This window comes from Chiroxiphia lanceolata, chromosome 3 (assembly GCF_009829145.1).
Source record: "Chiroxiphia lanceolata isolate bChiLan1 chromosome 3, bChiLan1.pri, whole genome shotgun sequence".
NCBI lineage: Eukaryota > Metazoa > Chordata > Aves > Passeriformes > Pipridae > Chiroxiphia > Chiroxiphia lanceolata.
Genome location: NC_045639.1, coordinates 103,847,094 through 103,868,119, shown reverse-complemented (window position 1 = coordinate 103,868,119; position 21,026 = coordinate 103,847,094).

The following is a 21,026-nucleotide window of genomic DNA, read 5'->3' as shown; positions in this document are numbered from 1 at the left end:
AGTAAATATTTTAAACACATATAATATATATTATAAATAAATAATCTTACATTATGTCATTCAACAGATCAAACATCTGAACCGTTCATTGTAAGGAGAAATGTGACAGTAAGAAGACCAGAGTTGCTGTCTGGACATACGACCACATATGCAGTATTGGTTAACAACAACCCATAAAATGTTACCAGATGAAGCATAGCATAGTCCTTTTTATTGCTTTCCTCTTTCATTTTTTGCAGGGTGATGAAATTGCATAAACCTCTTAGAAAGTTAAATAAGGCAATCAGGCTAATGTAATTTTCTTACCCTCTTAAAGAAATTTCTCAAGATTTTTATAGTACACAATAGTCTATATTGAATGGATGAATACCACCATGATTTTGACAGTTATGCATAGAGATAAGGGCAGACAGAAGTGAGGCAGAAAGGTCATGATTTCTGGGCAAGACATCTTTTTTGTAAAACTAGCTTATGATGACAAAACCTCAGGTGGAAGTTTATACACAATACAGCAAAACACCTGAATGTACGCCTTCACTTGTTTATGGCTTCTATTTAACCAAACAATTCAAAACCAAAAAGGAAGACAGGATCTTTACCTTGAAGAGTTTTAAGTTTATTTTGTGCACATTAACTGTATCTTAATTTAATATAGCCCACCCCACGACTAGCAGAAATTCTTACTTCGGATTCTGTAATCTCATTTGGAAAGATACTCAGAGCTATGCAGATGATTGTGTCTTTTAACCTTTCTACAGTTATGTAGGTGATTTAAAGATGACAACTCTATGACACCTAAATCCACTTACTAGATTTATTGAATACTTCAAACTCCTTTGCATACTAAGAGAAAATTTGGAAAATGAAAAATCTTGCAATTTTAATGTACAAAATTTCAAGCTTGAATATCTGCTAAAAAGAAACTCAAGAGTGACAGACTGAAAGATTCTGGGAAGGCAAAATGCAAAAAGGGCAGTAATCAGAATGTACAAAAGAAAAAGAGTACTCAAGCTCTATTGTTGTGGTTCTGATAAAGTTAAAATATGTAAGATTGATCTAGAGATGGAGGAAAAGAAGGAAAGAAATATACAGAATAATTAGACATCATCAGATAACCTGAATCAGTGCAAAGTGCATTTGCATGAGTAAAACACATGCATAACACAAATAGTATTAAAAATAAAGGCTAATTTTGGGATAATTTTATTCACTTGTCCTTCACGTGGTTCATATTCTAGCACAAAAGAAAGAAAGCTAATACAGGCATATACAGTACTGCTTTCATGATCCTATTATCATAACTGTATTTCTGTCAGACATTACTGGTAAGAAAACTAATCCTTATACATTTTTATTTTTTTCTTCAGTGATTTATGTATTACCCCATACTGCATTACTCCCACATTGCATTACTCACACAGTTTTTTCCTCTCACCTACTGAAGTTCCTATGAAATAATCATTATTGATCTCTTTCTTTTCATTGGATTGGTGGGTAGATACAATAGTGTTCCTGAACTGCTGTGTTGAATGTGGTCTATTTCATTTAGACATGTACTAGATAGAATATCTGTAACAGCATTGTGTGGCTTTCATCAAAGCTGCCTGCAAAACTAGATCAAAACACTATTTTCAAAAAAGACTTGGGAAAGGTGAAAGGGAAGTGGGGGTGAGAGACATATGGACCATTAAAAGAAAGAGGTGTCTTAATACCTAGTTTAAGAACTTATTTCACCTTCTGAGTGTTCCAGGATGCCTCCCATCAAGGGTACTTTTTCCTTTCCCAACGACAGACATAACGCTGACAAGGTCATAAGAGATGAAAATGCAAGTGCAATGTGCTCCCCAGCTCAAGCTTACTGCAAGAAGGAGTCCTTGGTATTTTCCAATCAGAGGCTGCCAAGACATAAAACACTCTGAATCTCTGACTAGAACTCACTGGTTATTAACTACATTTCAGGGAATTATCTTCATGGTAGCAGCTGAACTGGGGTGTGGCAACAATTCCTTTCCTCCCAACCCTGCCCCAGTCTGACACTTCTATTAGAGCACCAAAAGCAGCATGAGATTACTTCTGGACTGCACCAGACCAGAGTCATATCTTGATTAAGCCACTATAAATCTAGAATACCTCTACAGAAGTGACACTTTACTGTAACTTAGGTGAGAATCTGGCTTCCTACATGAAATCCTTGATTCTCAGCTCATGACATCTGTGACACATTAAGAAAGTTTTGTGATTTTATAAATCACTACAACATGATAAAATCACCCAAAATATGGAGCTTGACACAATCACTCTTTATACTTAAGCTCACTGAATCACTTGACCTGATACTTCTGGAAAATAAATTCCATGAGATCACATAAATTTAAAATCAATGAATTGTTGTGTGAGAAATAGAGACATAACAACTTGTTTCTTATAAACTTATTTTCTAGACTTTAATGCAAAGTAAACCAAACATGGTTCCTTTTTTCTTTCTCTCTTTCCCCTAATCATTCTCTAGTTTGCACCAACATCATAACTTCACTCTGAAACCCAGCTCTCTGTGATGTACTCAGTACAGAGTCAGTACATGCTCTACCAGTCTCCAAACTGTTCTATGTGTGGTTTTGGACAGCCAGCAGATCAAAAAGAAAATATAACTATCAAGTTAATTTTACAGCCTTCTTTCATAAGGAGAAAGAATTTCTTCTCTAACTAGTGGTTTTTATTAAGAGCTTGGAAATTCAGACTTGTGAAACCACTAGCCTTCAGCTATAGTTGTTGAAACAAGACTTTTATATATTATTCAAGGTAACTGTCAGAGAACAGTAATTTCTATCTTCCCTGAGTTTGTTCCTTGTGTGAGAGTATGATAACACGTTAGTAGCTTTTTCTCTTCCTGGACTTATATAACATGTGGACCTATATAACATATCACCAACTCAATGGAAAAAGTGTGAGATGGTACTTCTAGGAGGCTGCTTCTTCGTTCTGGAGTATTATCCTATGGACACATATAATTTATCAGCTTCTTAAAAAGGAAAAAGTATTTATAGTCAAATCTCCCTTCAATTTCCTGGACTGATTAACAATTCACAAAGAATATCAAAATACATCCAATCAAACTCATAAATCTGTCCAGCAATGTTTTCAAGTCATGTGAGGATAAAATATAAGGTCAATCTAAAGTATTAAATCAATAAAGTGCTGAGGTTTTCCCCAGCAGACAAATTTTCAGACATTCATTTCCCAATTATCTTCTATTTCTTTCAAGTTTAGATAATTAAAATTTTGTTTCTGAAAGAGAAAAATCTTATGGAAAAAATTTAATCATGCTTCTCCTACCCCATGAAAAGCTGTAAAACTTTCTACTTTCCTCTCTGCTCCGGAAATTTATTGCATTGTTTCTTCAGTGGCCTCCTTTCAATCCGCTGAACCACCTCTTGAAGACAACATTACACTTGCTGCAAGTGGCATCCTATAATTTACAGTTTGGGTAGTCATTCAGTCTGTCCCAGTAAATAGTGATTGGAGGTCCATCATGTAACACTTTTTGATTAATTAGAGAGATTAAGTTAAAAAAAAAAGTTCAGAAGGGGTCATAAGCCCCTTCAAAACAAAACAGTGAACTAGGTTACTGTGTTATTTATGATCTTCTCACAAATCTGAAAATTGACTGAATTCAGGAGGTTTTACTTTAATTCTCAGTTATTCGTTTACATAAAGTCTAAGACAAAATTAAGCCCTTTATGTCAGTAGCCATGGGTGTTTTGTTTTCTTTGGTTTTCCAAGCATTCAAGTCTTGAGAATTCAAAAATACCAAAGAAAACATATACCTAACAAACATATACAGTCAGTAAGTACAAGGAAGCAAACAAGTAAAAACCAGATTACAGATTCTTAAAGGATTATTCAATGGATTGTTCTTTCTTCATCTCTTCAGTATTCCAAAACAATAAGCTTTCCTGAGAGAAAAGCATATTTTTATATAAGAAACTAAGTTACAATAGAGATCTTGTCTCATCTCACGTACCAATGTAAGTTAAGGTTATTGGGTTTTTTTTTGTATTTCACTTCTGAACTGTGTTGTGTTTACAGGCCTGTCAGCTGCTTTATCATAAACAGCAAATACAATATTTTCATCAAAGTAGCAACATTTATGAGAACTGAAGCTTCCATCTCGCTCACTCACAACTGATCTTTCAAAAAAAGTTCAGTATCCATCATACTCAAGTACAGCCAAAATTTTATTTTGTTTAATAATACATTGCTCTACATTTCCTCCTATGAATGCACACAAACCCAGATCTTTGCTGGTACTTTGATCTATACAATTCACATCCAAAATATATCCTGTGTTTTGTAGAACAGGCTGTAATTGCCCCCAGGAAAATGAGAGCCTGTTTATTGCTCTATACACATAGTGGTACAAGTCTATATACAGGATACAAAACAAACAATAATTTATTGTGTTCCAAGGTAATGCAAGAAAAAATATTAAAAAACCCAAAAACATTCCTCTTAGTGGATTCACAAATATTCCCTCTCAAAAATTTTCATACGCTTAAAATAACTGTGGAAAGTATAATTCAATCTCTTCTATTCGTTGGATAAAGTCTTTGTCCCAAAATATGAGAAAATGTGCTAAATGTTCTAATATCATGCCCAGTCAGACTGGTTTCATGAAAGGCAGCTCTTGCTTAGCCACCCTGATCTCCTTCTAGGACAAGGTGACCCACTTGGTGAATGAATGAAAGGCTGTGGCTGTTTTCTACCTCACCTCTTAGTAAAGCCTTTAAAACCGTTTCCCACAGCATTCTTCTGGAGAAACTGGCTGCTCGTGGCTTGGATGGGTGCACCCTTTACTGGGTAAAAAGCTGTTTCATATCTTTCTTGTCAACCCGGATGTGGAATCAAATGTACCCTCAGTCAGTTTGCAAATGACACCAAGTTGGGTTGATCTGCTGGAGAGTGGGAAGGCTCCCTACAGAGGGATCTGGACAGGCTGGATTCATGGGCCAAGACCAATTCTATGAGGTCCAACAAAGTGAAGTGTCAGGTCCTGCACTTGGGTCACAACAACCTCATGCAATGCTACAGTTTAGGGGAAAAGTAGCTGGAAAGCTGCCCAGTGGAAAAGGATCTGGGTCTGCTGGTCAACAGCCAGCTGAAAATAAGCCAGCAGTGTGCCCAGGTGGCCAAGAAGGCCAATGTCATCCTGGTCTATATTAACAATAGTGTGACCAGCAGGACCAGGGCTGTGATCATTCCCCTGTGGCACTGGTGATGCCACACCTCGAATCCTGTGTCCTCACTAAAAGAAGGACATTGAAGTCCTGGAGTGTGTCCAGAGAAGAGCAATGGAGCTGGGAAAGGGCCCGGAGCACAGATCGTATGAGGAGCAGCTGACAGAACTGGAGTTATTTAGGTTGGAGGAAAGGAGGCTGAAGGGAGACCTTATCACTCTCTACAGCTATCTGAAAGGAGGTTGTAGATAGATGGGGGATTAGTCTCTTCTCCCAGGTAACAAGCTACATAACAAAAGGAAAGGGCCTCAAGTTGTACAAGGGGAGGCTTAGATTGGATATTAAAAAAAAATTCTTAATGGGAAAAAGAAACACTGAAACAGGCTATCCAGGCAATAAAACACAAAAGCAGGACCTGGCACTTGGCCTTGTTGAACCTCATCCCGTTGGAATCAGACCATCTCTCTGGGACCAGTTTGCCCACGTCCCTCTGAAGAGCCCTCCTACCTTCCAGCGGATCAACATGTCCCCTTAACTTGGTGTCATCTGCAAATTTGCTAATGGTATGTGTATATATATATAATGTTCCGAATTTGAAAGAATTGAGAGGTGTTTGAGTCAGTGACATTAAACTCTTAAAGAATGTTCAAAGGAGGACCACGAGGATGGAGAAGGGTCTGGAGAGGAAGTTGTATCAGGGGGTCACTTGATCTGTTCAGCCTGGAGAAAAAGAGATTGAGGGGGGACCTCATTGTGGTCTTCAACATCCTTACGAGAGGAAGTGGAAGGGGCAGGTACTGATCTCTTCACTCTTGTGACCGGTGACAGGGCTTGAAGAAATGGCATGAAACTGAGTCAGGAGAGGATATCAAAAAAGGTAGGATAGATAGGCTGGATATCAAAAAAAGGTTCTTCACCCAGAGAGTGGTTGGGCACTGGAACAGGCTCTCCAGGAAAGTGGTCAAAACACCAAGCCTGTCTGGATTCAAGAAGCTTTTGGATAACACTCAGGCACATGGTGGGATTCCTGGGGATTGTCCTGTGCAGGAGTAAGAGTTGGACTTGATGATCCTTATGGATCCCTTCTAACTCAGCATATTTTATGATTCTATGAATTCAAACAAAATAGACATACAAATAAATGTTGCTTAAATTCTGACTTTCGTCCTTGTCTATTCGGTCTTGTTGTATTACTGTTGTCAACATACATTTTCAAATGAGTTTGAAAGCTTAGACTTGAAGAAAGGTAAAAGGAGGTCACTTTGGAATTGCTTTGATAGTCTAGGACAGGCAATGTATTTTTTTTCCTGTAGTTTGTTGCTTTGTTTTGTTTGTTTACGTTGTTTTTAGTGGTACATATTTCTGTTTTAAACTTTTTACTGGTAGTGTATCATTTTATAAACTCTACAGTTTTATTCTCTTGCAGTATCATTGATTTCGGCTTTAGGTTTTGATGCCACTGCAATTCCTTTGGTAATGATAGCTTATCCTGTTCAAACACAAACTTAATGTCTGGTCACATGAGGTATCACAGAAGTGTTTTGTTTACAAAACCCATAGGTGAAAGTACTTCCCTGATTTTTTTAGGATGTAGGTAAAACTTCTTATTATTAGTGCAAGAGTCTTGACCTGTCTGATTCTCTTGCTAAATAATCTTATATTTTAGGAAAGGGAACACAAAAAACTAATATAGGTATTTCTGAAAGTGTGCTCTTAAATTCATAAAAAGCACTATTTACCTGTTAAAAACCTATGAAATTATTGTGAATGGTTTCAAAGACTGCATTTTATTCTTGTATCAGTGAAACAATTCAAATGAAGAGCATAATGGGTGTTCACTGAGTGATTGGATTGAGAATTTTGCACAGCTTGCAGGACTTTCTTTAAGCGTTGAGGTTCTGGAATAATATTAACTTTGGGTATGACACTTTTCATTTTAGTAGTTTTCAGTGTACATGTATATGTATATGAATAAAAGCTTTACTAAGTAAGAAAACGCAAAAAAATCAGTAAAACCAGAGAGAAAAAAAATCATAATTTGAGAGTTACTAGAGATATTGATTTTAATGCTGGAATAGCTTTTACAGAACTGCTAGCTCATGAGCTCATTTTTCCCTAAAGTCTCAATTTTCATTAAGGTCTTAAGTTTCACTTTTTTTGAAATGATATTGACACTGTTGTATCTCATAGAATCACTGCTGGTCTCTGTCAAGATGTCTTGATTTGCATTTGAAAGATGTGTTTTATTGTTTGATTTATTTATTTTTTTTTTTACCAAGAAGGCAGACAGGAGAGACTCATACTCTGAATGAGGCAAATTTTAATAAAACAAAAGGGTACAGACAGTACAAAACCAAAAGATGGATCAGAGATATTGAAGGGATGAAGAAAATGGGAGTGGTATGGGAAAAACAAGGAAATATATTGAATATACAGCAAAGTGAGGGGAAGCTGAGATCAAATTGCCAGAACAATTAAAATATGAAAGGCATAAAGGATTTTAAAAATAATAGGGATAGAAAAAGACAATTAGCAGAGTGCACTTGTCCCTTCTGAACAGTTAGAAGCCCACTTTTCCGTATTTACACAGAGATGAACCTGAAATAATCATCAAGAGATGATTGCTTCCTGAAGGCTCAGAAGCTAAAAGGTTCATTTTTGGTTCCATGATTTAAATCACTCTCATTTTTTTTCCAGGAGAAAAGGGAGGGAAGGCTGTCAAGCTGTTTGACTTCTTGACTTTGGCAGTATTGCCCTTTACAAAGGGATGAATTGCACCATAAACAATCTCAATATACTTTGCTGTAAATTATACTTACTTTTTATGATATATTCACTTATACTCTAGAATTTTCGGAGTGAGATTCTGCTGTAAAACATGTAAAAACACACAGTTGTATTAGAGGGAGAAAAGAGCTGAAAAGAGGAAAGGAAAAAAATTAAAAATACAGAGATTACATGGATTAATCTGTGACTTTTTAAGCAAGGCAGAAAAAAAATTCTAATTAGTTTTTAAACTGCGTAGTATAAAAAATCAGTATCTCCATCTGACAAAAAACACGTGGACTTCTGAATATACACTATCAGATTTTACTCATAGTTTGTCTTGTAAGAGAGTAGATTTTCTATATTATGGTAGAATCTTTTGGTTGTGTCTGGGTTAGACCTAATTTTCTTTATAGTAGCTGATATAGTGCTGCATTTTGGATGAGAATAATATTGGCAAACACACAGATGGTTTAGTTTTTGCTAAGCAGTGCTTACACTAAGTCAAGGACTTTTCTGCCTCTTGCTCCACCCCATCAGCAAGGAGGTTGGGGGTGCACAAGCAACTGGCAGCATTTTCCTCTTGTTTTTTGGTTTGGTTGAGTTTGTTTGGTTGAGGTTTTTTGGTGACTATTGTCTTACATTTAGTCTACCTTCACTACAAAACCTGTTTTATTCCTTCTTTTATCTATGTATCTGTGTATCTATGTATCTACATATCTAGGTATTTATGCATCTCTCTCTCTTTCTCTCTCTCTCTCTCTCTCTCTCTAGGAGAGGCTGGTTTAGCTGTTGAGTGCCATTTGGCTAAACTCAGCTTGAAGCTGCCTCATTTTCAAATGTTTTCATCAGTAACTTGATCTAGAGGGCCCACTTCATTAGTTGATATAATAATTTTGGTGGTGATGAAGGCATTGAGGAAGGCAAAATTTAAACGTATTTTAAAAAAACCCATAGAATATTAAAGGAAATATGAAAAAACCCCTATTTAATTAAATAGATTTATTTATCCAGGAATGAGGATGAGTAGATGTAATATTTCTGGTTTTTCACCCCAGCAGACCATTAAACACCACTCAGCTGCTCATGCATGCCTCCTTTCCCTGGTAGGATGGGGGAAGAATCAGAAGACTAAAAGTGAGAAAGAAACTCATCGGTTGTGATAAAAGAGATGGAGAAGAAAGAACACAGAAGGTAAGACAATAATTGACTCCTGAGGTATTCTTTTTTAAAGTTTATTATTAGATAAAATACAAGAACATATACTTAATCCATTATTTATTTGCATAAATGGCCTTTAAGCTTATTAATTGTATATTTTATTTTATGGTTTTAAGGATCTAATATTTAAAGTTGTTTTGTGTTTGAGCACAGGAATATCGATTCTGCTCATCATAATAAAAAGACAATATTCTCTCCTGCAAAAAGGATGGAGTGGGTTTAAATTGCATCCTAAGTTTTCATCCTGATTATCATCACATAACTATGCTGTAAAATTGAAATTTGATCAAAATTCTGCTTCATGTAAACATTCTGCTAGGTTTTAGTATGCTTTGGATCATATTTGTTATTGGCAAAGGGTAGAATACACGTTATGATACACAAAAGTACCCCATCTTTTCTAAACAGCCCTTTTTATTCTTAAACTGAAACAGAAAGTGAATATGCATGACTAGCACATAACACACAAAGATTTTAATGCTGAATTGTTTGTTTTTCTGGAGTTTTATATGTTAAACTCTCTTTAGTACCGTGCTTCACATTGTAAACAAATTTGATTTCATATTTATCCATCTACTTTTGGGGCCACTTTATAGTTTAGTGTGGATTTGGGTAGATCTAGGTTACTCCATCATAACTTATGAGTATCTGGAGAGGACACATGCTAGATTTCAAAAATCTTAGAGTTAATGGTGGGTATCATTAATTTGTTTTTCAGTGTACTGGGAAATTCTTAGCTTCATTCTTTGAATAATTTTTGTCTTTTTACTTGCAGAAAAACACCTACATGTTAAGAATGATAGTCGTTCCTTTAAAATTGAGTGAAAAAATTGAATAAATAAAATCTTTTTAATAACCTCCTCTTGCTATTGCCAAACTTTTCATGTTCCCTTCACATCAAATGAGAGCAACTTAGGCTAAGTGTCCTACTTAACTCCTAGCCATGCAGAGGCAGAGGTACATACAAGGGAAATTCATTTCTCAGGTTGACTAATTTGTGCTTTGGATTCATCTCTCAGCACACAGTTTTAAAGAGAGTCTCATGTAGCTATCTTATGCAGCTTTATAGAACAGAACAAATTATAAGAATATAGAGAATTTGCTCCATGAAAACAGGTAAATATATCCTTGAGCAAAGAGCAAATATAGGCTTGGGAACAGTAAGAATTTTACTTTATTAGAGAGGAAGAATATATGTATTAAGAACTACTAAGCCTAAAGACCATATAATCAAAAAAAAGGACATTTAGTGTTAAGGTTCACAATGAAAAAGAGGAATTTCCCTCTGTGAGATGTATTGTTTTCTCTGTTCAGTTTTCGTTTCATTTTTGCCAATATTAATGACATTAGCACCTTGTATTAACAGAAACTGCATGGTTGTGCAAACTGCAAAATGGTTAGTGGTGAATCTTGTCTTTAATCTCAGGCAAGGTGTAGCTCCTGTAATGAGATTAAGTTTCTCTCCAGCCAAAGAATTTGATTCATAAAATTTTAGTCATAGGGTTAAAAACTGCAAGCATATTTGATAACTTCTGTTGAAAATTATTATAAGAACACTATCTATCTATTTCTTCCAGCAAATTCAATATCAGTTGAGTTTGTTGAACTGTATTTCAGTCAATAAAAATTTACTATAAGCCAAATTCCCTTTAAAGTGCTGAGTTAAAGAAAAAGAAAAGAGCCCCTTCTTAATCACCCAAATTTTGTTCTGGTTCTTTTCTGTGGAAAAACAGCATTAAAGGGTAAATTATTATTTTTTATTTTATTTTTTATATGTCCACTTCATGTCTACATGTGTGGAGTTATTCAAAAACACGGGGTTTGTTTCGGTTTCATACGCTCTTCAAGAAATAGTACAAACATCATGAAGGCTGCTTTGTATGCTTCAAGTTATTATGTTCCTGTAATATCAAACCTTGTATTCAATTAGATCTTGATGTATGAGCTTCATTTCTTATTGCAATCCATCAGACATTTTACAGAGTGAACAGCAGAACTGATGAATATGATAAACATGTCAAAATCAATGAAGGATTATGATCTGGTATGAATATTATAACTTCCATGTAATAACAGTACAGTTAGAACTGTTTGCCAACACTTCATTATAAATTACGTGCTCTTGGGGACTACAGGAGTGTTCCTACATGTGTGGTTCTTCAGGGCCAAAATTGCAATACAAAAGCTTTCCAAAGTGAGCTTTCTTCTCTAGAGTAGTTTATTTATTCCCCATAATGTCCTTCCTCAAATTTTAAGAAGTAGATGTGAACTGAAAAATGTATTAAAAAATTCTCTTTAACAATATGTTTTCTGTTGAAAAATATTTGCATTCTATTAATAACATCATTGCTGAAATTTGCTCGAGCTACATAGAAATACTGATAAAATAATGACCACTTCTAATTGCCACTGCCATAGCAGTGCCCTTGCTTTTACAGACAGCAGTGATGATATCATGCTTCATACTAGGTAATAGAATGTCCAGGTATATGGTATATTCAGGTATATGGCATATTCCTTGTTCCAACATTGTACAACTACACCTAAAGATAGATTCAACCAACTGGCTACTAACAGATCTTTTTATGAAAGAAAAGTAAGAAAGAACAAGACCATAAAGCTGGCAAGCTGCCTCTCCTTTCTTCCACAGCTTCTACTAGCTAACTCATGACTCTTCAGAGCAATGACTGATCTTTACACTCGAAAAGCTTAGGGAAGAGCTCAGATCTCCTTCAACCGGCTTTGGCCTCGCAAGTCAATTTATCTGAGACCTTCCTTTCATAGATATGAGGGGGCTAAATCCAGAAGAATGTTTGAGAATTGTGGGGAAAAAGAAAACACCACGTAAAAGTGAAATTATTTCTTGAAATACATTAATATATGCACCAGAATTTACTCAATTAAACAAAATGAAGAATGAAATTTTAATTCATACAAAATAGATTTTCTTTGTTCAGACTGATTTGGAATGAAAAGCAGATCATACTTGCTAAAACTTTAAACAAATACGAGAAACATTGTGAATTCCAATTTGCACTTGCAAAGTTAACACAGAATTGCAATTGTTCAAGATTAATTAGTGAGAGTGCAATTAAGTTGCCTGAAATTATATATCTGCTGCCTATGGCTTCCAGATTCTACTGTAGATGTTCATAGATCTATATCATATTTCACCTATAACATGTAGCTGCTCTAAATGCCTTATGTCTCTAAAATGACATTCAACAATATGCATGCTTAATATGTAAGTAACCAGGATCACATAAAAATATTAACAGAAGCACCTATTTCAAAAGAAGAAATGTCAATATTACGTGTGTGGGGAAGGGGAGCAGGAAGGACACATATATCAGTTATACATATAAGTGGAAAATGTGACCACTGATTATGGACACAAAAGGAGTCAGTGAAGAAAAAGTGTCAATATGAATAAAGAAAGTAAGTGTGAGGGATGCTAGCTATAAAAATAGGCTGAGAACTGAATGTTAAATGCAGATGGGCAGATGTTAAATGATGGTGTTTGTGATAAAACTGAAAATACACCTTTAGGCTATGTGAGAATAAATGAGGAAGATACAGCCACATTGTATGATATGTAGAGATTCAACATTACCATATGTATCACCTCTGGATATTTTGAGGAAAGAGTTATTATGGTCTCTGAATGTTTTCAAATAAATTCTATTATTTAACAATATTCATTAAGTTGAGGAAATATGAGAAAATTCTGAAGAACTGGAAAACATGAAAGAAAAGTGAGAGTGTGAGTTCATAGAAATATTAAAATATAAGAGAAGTTTCTCAGGAAGTATAAAACAGTAACAAAATCTGTAGCATAGTGATGAAATTATCATAGAATGAGGATTTTTTTCCCCAACATTTACACTAATAGAATTACAGTTCTATCTGATAAATACTACTGTGTTGATGTGTACTTTGATTTCTCAGAAGTCTTTAAATAACACACTACATTTTTTTTCCAAAAATATTATACGGTAGTAATTATCATGGCATTGAGTAGATGTAATTTAAAACTGGTTTCTTAACTATACTTCCCTATAATCTTGCAGAGAAATATCATGATAAGGCATATTTTCAAAAATTATCTTTTGGATTTTTTTTCTAAATTTTTACCTATGACCTATATGACATGGTAACTTTCTAGTGGCTGCTAAATGAGACTGGCTGATGAAAGGATTGGTAGGTACAGCTAATAAAACCTTTTTTTCCCCTTTAGTACAGCTAAATACAAGTGACTTTAAATTTTGCATTTGAGAGTAAGTAATACATGCAATGTACAGCTACACAAATTTTCGAATTCTTAAAATCAATAATTTAAAAGAAGGTAGATTTCAGCATCAAAGTTTGTTTCAACATAAGTTCTCACTTACTTGTTAAAAAAAATGTAAAGACGAACACCAGAAAGGAAGGGAACTTTTTAGTATAGAAAATAAAGTGAAAAGCTGTAATTCTATATCCAATTCAAGACAACAGTGAAGACTGTAAAATGTTAGGAACATCATCAGAAGTGAGGCCACAGTGCTTATGAGTAGTGTGAAAAACCTGACAGAAGCTCAGTTGCTTCTACAACTTCCTTATAACAATTTAGATAGATACTTGTGATCTGCTGGTTTTAGGATTTCAAAGGAAATCCACATCAACTATTGCTGGAATACAAGTACTACAGTATAAGTCCTAATTTAAAATGTCAATACATGACTTGTTTGTCAGGAATAGATAATTAAGAAAAATACCTGATAGTAAAGGATTTTCAGACTTGCTAGTAAATGCACAGTGAAATCCAATGACTGGAAGTTTTGACCAACTTGGTCTTTAAATATAACAGATTTAGCCTCAGACTCACTTTGTGTTGGGAAAAACTGGTAGCTCCAAAAACCTGAGCACGTACAATTTGTGAGAATCATATTCTACAGTGAGGGAATACGGCTTTTATACTATTAGCAAGTCAACAATGTTGCCAGAGCTAACTCTTGAAAGCTGTGTGTTCATCAAAACTTGCAGTAATTCAGTTTAACAGAGGAAATGTAACCATATGATCCTCTGTCCTTGTGCACTCTTTCCATCTGGCTATCTGATGCAGGGCCTTGGAGAGGACAAGATTTTAGAACAGCACAGTTCTGGCAGCAGACCATGACCAAGTTTCATTTTTCATTCCATGAGTCTGTTTTCCTCAGTGGTGAGGAAAGAATAATGCACTTCACTGTGCACCCTTAGACTCTCTCAGGGCTTGATGTGTTCTTTTGGTTTCCCTTTATCACCTTAAGCAGGATCAGATAAATGGCTACACCCAGGGTGGACCAGTACTCTGAAATATGCTAATAACGAAATATTTGTGATGATGTTTCTCTAAAAATGTGATCTTTTCCCCTTTTCCTACCACACTCTCTTCCTGGCAAGAAAGGTTGGAATACAAGTAACCTCATTCCTTTTGCACACCTACATCCAGCTAATATAGCCATATAGCAAAAGTGTGAGCGAAGAGAGATGAAATATTTTTGATCATTCTTTAGACAAAGTAGTCAATATTCAGCTTCTTAACTTGAGGATTATTTTTCATCATTATGATGCTTAAAGATTTGTTCTAAGAGGTTCTTGTAGGAGGACCAAATTAGTGTTATTAACAGTGCCATTTTCTTTCTGAGTGAAAGACTTGATGTCTCCACAATAGCAGTTAACACCATGGAGCCAATAAAAAAAAAATGCATACAAAACATTTTTTCATATGAGGTTTATTAAGCTTTGTAGCATTTTCAGTCTTTCATAGTCCATGATATAGTCAGCTTTTCTATAAGGAAGAAGGAATTCTCAAAGTGCAATTTGTAGTCATGACACCAGCATAAACTTTACTGTAAGGAAAAATTAATGGTATCTTTGGGGAAAATTTTAGTTAGGTGATGGTATCAGAGCGAGACATTTCAGTCTACTTAGAACGGCAGATGGTTTTAAGAACCAGGTAAATACACAGGACATGAATTACTTACTAGAAATACATTGATCAACAAAGTGGCAAAGATGCAATTTTTAAAATAAATAAATGTATGTAGGTTTTTAAAGAAGATGTATAGTAAGGAACATGGAATGTCCTAACTGATTAACCGTTGTTAGGTTGCCATTTTGCCATACTAATGTTAGTCCTGGGCTAATGAAAAATTAGTCTCCTTCATTATCAGCACAGTAAAACTAATGGGAATGTGTAAGATGCAGTTTTCAGGCAGTGCAAGTAGGAAGGTTACCTAGGATAACCTAGAGTATATGTCTGCAAATTATTAATCTGCATTGTGTTAATATTTAGATAAGTATTGAGTGTTTTTTTATGAATACAGGAGTATAAGAAATTTTAGCATCAAAATGTAGTCCTTAAAAATGTGTGCTTTTAAGTGATATCATTTCCTGTAAACAGTTTTGTTGCTCAGAAATTTTAGTAACTTAGATGAGAGAAACTATTATATATGAGAAACAAAGAACAGAAATATTCAATTGATATAGAACTTGTTAAAATATTTAGCAAAATAAAAATTTTAAATATAAATATTTATACAAAATATAAGCATGCATATATATAAATTGGAAGACCATTGTGACTTATTTGTGGTTTCAACTTTTATAAAAATCTTAAAGTTTTAAAACTAGTAAAGTTATAACTTAAAGCTACTTATTAATAGAAAGTATCTTTTGAAGCTGTTGACATTATAATAAGGATTTGATGAGCATTGGCTGTAGACTTCTAGAATTAATATTTACTTAGTTTTCAGTTTGAAACTGCTGAGACATTCCTTTTAGGACACTGTATTGCATTAATTATTTTTTTTAATCCAATACTGTTTGAACAATAAGAAAAATTACAGTTTTATCTTTAAATAATTTCCACCATATGTGAGCAATTTTGGAAATCTAAATTGGGAAACCCTAAATTATACATCTACTTAAAATGCTTCTAGTAGTGCACAACAGTATAGTAATCTTTAATTATCAATTTAGTGACTCATAAGTGCTAAGTCTTTTATTACCACCTCACCTTAACCCACTTGTCTTCCTCACTCCCAAAAGTTCAATTATTTCCTGCAGTATGTAAATAAACACACACAAAAAAGTGTGTACCATTGGACAATATTTGCAACATGCATTTCTAATTCAGACTTTGCTTTTTTTACAGACTCCATATGCATTAGCTCTCTTCTGAGTGCTTATCTTTTCTCTCATGTGGTTATACTGCTTTTTTGCCAGCTTTCAAAAGGAAGCTTACAAGCTCCTTCTCCATGGTGTGCTTGCAGTAGGTTGCAGCTGCTCTGCCTGAAACTGTTGCTGGAGTGCTTAAAAATGAGACTCTGGCAAAGGATCAGACACTTCTTGAATCCTTTTAACCAGGCCTTTGAATTTGTAAGTGAAATCAGTATTAATGAACTGAGCCTGAAATCAATTCAAGCAAAAGGAAAAAAAAAAAACGGAGAAAGAAGAGATCGACCAGTCTTAAATTAACAATTTAATTAAATAACTAAAGAATTCTTTTTAGTATAATGTTGATTTCAATACTTTATCTCAACATGATTCCCAATTTTTTTAAGTGTGGGTTTCCATCCGAGAAAGCTTTTGTGGGCTGGTTGTAATTAAAATTCAGGCATGAGATAATAATGAAAAAATTATGTTCAGCATTCTTTTATTTATAGACTGATGGATTGAGTGATATTTAAAAGCAATAAATGAATGAACAAATTTTTTCATCTATTAAAAATATGAAAATATTTAATGCATTTGTAGAATATCAATATATAACACTCATCAATATCAAATTGAATTAAAACAGGACACTGGTAATAATATTATTGCAATACAGCCCAATGACTATATAGCAGTTCAAAGTTCTAAATAGTTCTATAAAGTAATTTAGTGAAGGTAATTCATCAGATAGCTTCTTCAAGCAGAATGATAGAGTTATGTGCACAAATAAGAATATTTCTGTTAAATCAGAACACTGATTTAAATGTAATCTACACAAGTTATTCATGCTCATATGAGTTCAACTGATATATATTCAAATTAAAGAAGTGTCAAATTATAATCACCTACCAATGCAGATTTGCTCCCGTCTAAGGAAATAAATAATTTAACTATTTCCATGCACATATCTCTGTATGATTGACTAGCTCCTGCAATAATTTATAATTTGTGTTTGCCCTCTTTGCTTTATAATTTATTTTCTTCAGTGTAATTTTTAACCCTGTTTAATACTGCAGTTATTTGAAAGAAATCTTTCCTGTGTATGTATGTTAATTTTCTACTCTAAAACCATTCATTTTTTTTGTTCTTGATTTTTACTTAGATCATTCTGGTTAACTAGTATATTCTATGTGAATGACAGGACATGGTGAAGCTTTATGGTTGAGTTAAGCACTTACTTTTGTACACATAAGCACATGTGGGCACAAATATATGAAGACAGGAATCTCTTCTCATACCTTAAATAGTTGTGACTATTGCTGAAGTTTTGGACAGAAGACTCCAGAGACCTTACATGTCATTCTGGATATTTGTGCAAGATGCAAGATGAATCTCTCTATGTAATGTTCTTCATGAGAAGATAATGTGCTTAAAGGACATTTCCTTTGATGTCTTAGAAAGAGTAGGGAATGGAAGAAATTCTTGCTACCTAGAAGACTATTTTTGACATTATGATTGATAGTATGCAGTTCATGATCTGTACACTAATAGATATTTGCATATCAAGGTAATAATAAGCTTTAAAGCTTTCCACTTATTTAGGGCCATTTACAGCAAGAATGAACAGATAGATTTAATTAAGTCTTATTTCATATGCTCCTGAATTATTGGGAGAATCTAGAGCAGCTTTTAAGAAGTGACATAACCACTGCAACTTCTTTCAGATAATTCTCAGACTATTCCCTAGGCATACCATTGAACTAAGAAGAAGTGACTAAAATAAAATCAGCAGTTAAAATTCTGGATTTTTCAGAATATATTTCAAAGAGTTAAAGCTCCACTGTGTGATATTTAAGTAGCAATATCATCATCTGAAGGCCCAAGTCCAAATTAACATGGAAATACTTCCTGTTCAGCCATTATCTGTATCTTCATTCAATGTTTGTTACTCATCTGTGGACATGAATCTAGGCTGACAAGAAGAGAACGTGTCAAAAAAGCAAAAAGTTCTAAAATGCGATAAGGAAATTTTTGCTGTGGTTTCTGTTGGACGCCAGACGAAGACACCTGACTGTTATAACTGTGTGAATCAAATGTTCTGTCTTCATAAACAAGGGGAAAATCATTTAATAGATTGATCCCTCAATTTTCATAATCATAGGGACCATTTTGTTCTTCATTGTAGTTATAATTATTGAAAAAAAAATTTGAAAATAAATTCAGTACTATTCTGGACAGCTGCTTTTAAGTTCTTCTTAAGCAAGACTATGTCTATTATAATCTACTAGTTGGAAACACCTTCGTATAAAATCACAAACTCTATCTGTCACTTCATCAAGGAAAGCTGAGAAAGCTGAAGAAAGTGTAGAGGTTAAAGTCTTGCTTACATGTGATTTTTTTTTTCTGACTATCTGGAAATAAAAGATTGAATATAAATAATAGGAAGGATATTAAATAAAATATTAGGAGGATTAGAAGGTTACTGGAAGGATAATGAATAAGCCTGAATCTCTTTTGCAACCTGGAATAAGTTTCTCTGAGACTTTAAGACTCTTTTGCATGGTATTGGAATGAATGATGAAACTAAACAATAATGTTAATTGCATATATGAAGAATCAGACTTTGATGTCCAGGCCGACATTGACTGCCTTTAGCAAGAAAAGATGATTTGCTATGTAATAAAAGATGTTAAAATAAGGAATCAGTGCAAGAAGGACAACTACAGAGAACTTGAAATTTTAGAAGAGACAAACAATGTTATAGACAACAAACGATTTTATCAGGTGAATCACTAAACTAGCACTGAAATGTTACATCTGTATCACCTATGTTGAATATCAGCCTAATATAAACAAGCATCTAAATGCTGCTATATAAATTGTAAGTATCTACTGTCAAAAAAACCCTAAAATCAGTCAAAACAAAGGAAAGGTTTCTTACTTGGGAATTTAGATTCTTCTAGACAGTTTTCTGATAAAATAAAGCAACATCACTTGGAATTGTAACTTATTAAGAAATTCTCATTGAAACATATGCTTTGTATATTTAGGTAGCACTGGGAATTATTTTTTTTCATTTTCATGATATGATAACTTGCATGTGTCAAAGGCAAATGGCTTTGGTTTTGTCTCCTGTCAAAGTCTTTTGCAATAAAGACACAAACAGTATTTTTAGTAGTATATTTGCTAATAAAATTGAATTTTATAATAAAAGTTTTAATAAAATTAACAAACTTCATTTAAATTTGATTGGAACACTTTTTATATGAATTAATAAGCTAATGATAAAGTGTTGTTAATAAAGAAATCACAAATTATAAACAAAAATGCTAAAGAGCTATTGATTAAGAAACTAATGTAAATCACAAATAACTTAGTAAAATTATGTTTCATTCTCTCATCACATAGAAGTCTCAGTTACACAATTTGCAAATTAGCAGTTCTTTTAAGAGACCATCAATATATTTAGCTTTGTACATGAAGGTGTTGCAAGATATTGCACTGAGAATGGCTCAATAATTAATGAGCTTAATAAATAAATAAGTAATGTGATTGTCAGTATCTAGTCACTGGAACTGTCAACTGCAATGGAAGTGTCTCTGTTTCATCTCTAACCTCCTGTTTTTCAATTATGATCAAACACAGTCTGGATTAATATATTTCCCTTTTCTTCAAAGCTCAGTCTTTATTTCAGAATCCCCATTTTGCCATTGTGTCATAGATGTTTAAAAGTTCAGGACACTTTTGAAAACTTTTCATTGAAATGCTGTGATTAAAAGGTGGCTTAATCTCACAGCGAGCACTTTTGCCATAAGAACTGAAAATTTATTACGTCACAGGTAGCAAAGGGAAGATTTAGGTCCTTCAATGGTCAGCTGCAAATGGTAATTAATCTATTCACCTCAGAATAATTTTCATTATTGTCAAAAAAGAGGAATTTCCAATCATTTCTTCTTTGTCTCAGTGGTTCTTTATTCTATTTCTTGTTTGAGCCATGATCAATCAAAAATCAAACTGAGTTCCTAAAGGTAACAGTAATTCATATTAAACTGAAGTGGCTCATAAAGTTGTTGGTAATGTAAGCATGGAAGTAATTTGGAAGACTATTAAGATATCATGCATGAAGGGCCACATAAATATGATGACCAGAGTAACAGAAAATCAGATAAACTTTATAGGGCAAGATCATGCCCTTGGGGATTAATAAGAAACTGTGCTACAAGCTTATTAATTAGAACCACTAGTGAAAAAATATTAATTTTTTCCATAATCTTACAATAGGTTATAAAATTCCAAGTAATGAACCCTAACCCAACCCTAACCCTAACCCTTTCCCGTTCTTCAACTTGAGTTGAAGAAACTTGGGTTTGTATGAATCCTGTGACATATAAATCATTGTCTCCAGCTGACTCTTAGTTCTGTATGTCTCCATCTCTTCTGTTTTTTCAAGTAAGTTTGAGTGGTCTAATCAAGAATGTGTCTCAGTAGTGAAAAACATTAAGGGACTAAACATTTACAGAAGAATTTAATGGACTTTACTGCCACAAGATTAACACATTTTTTATCTGATTAAAAGACCAAATGCTGCTCTATGTTTTTCCAGCAATGAAACCATCCAATAACAAAAAT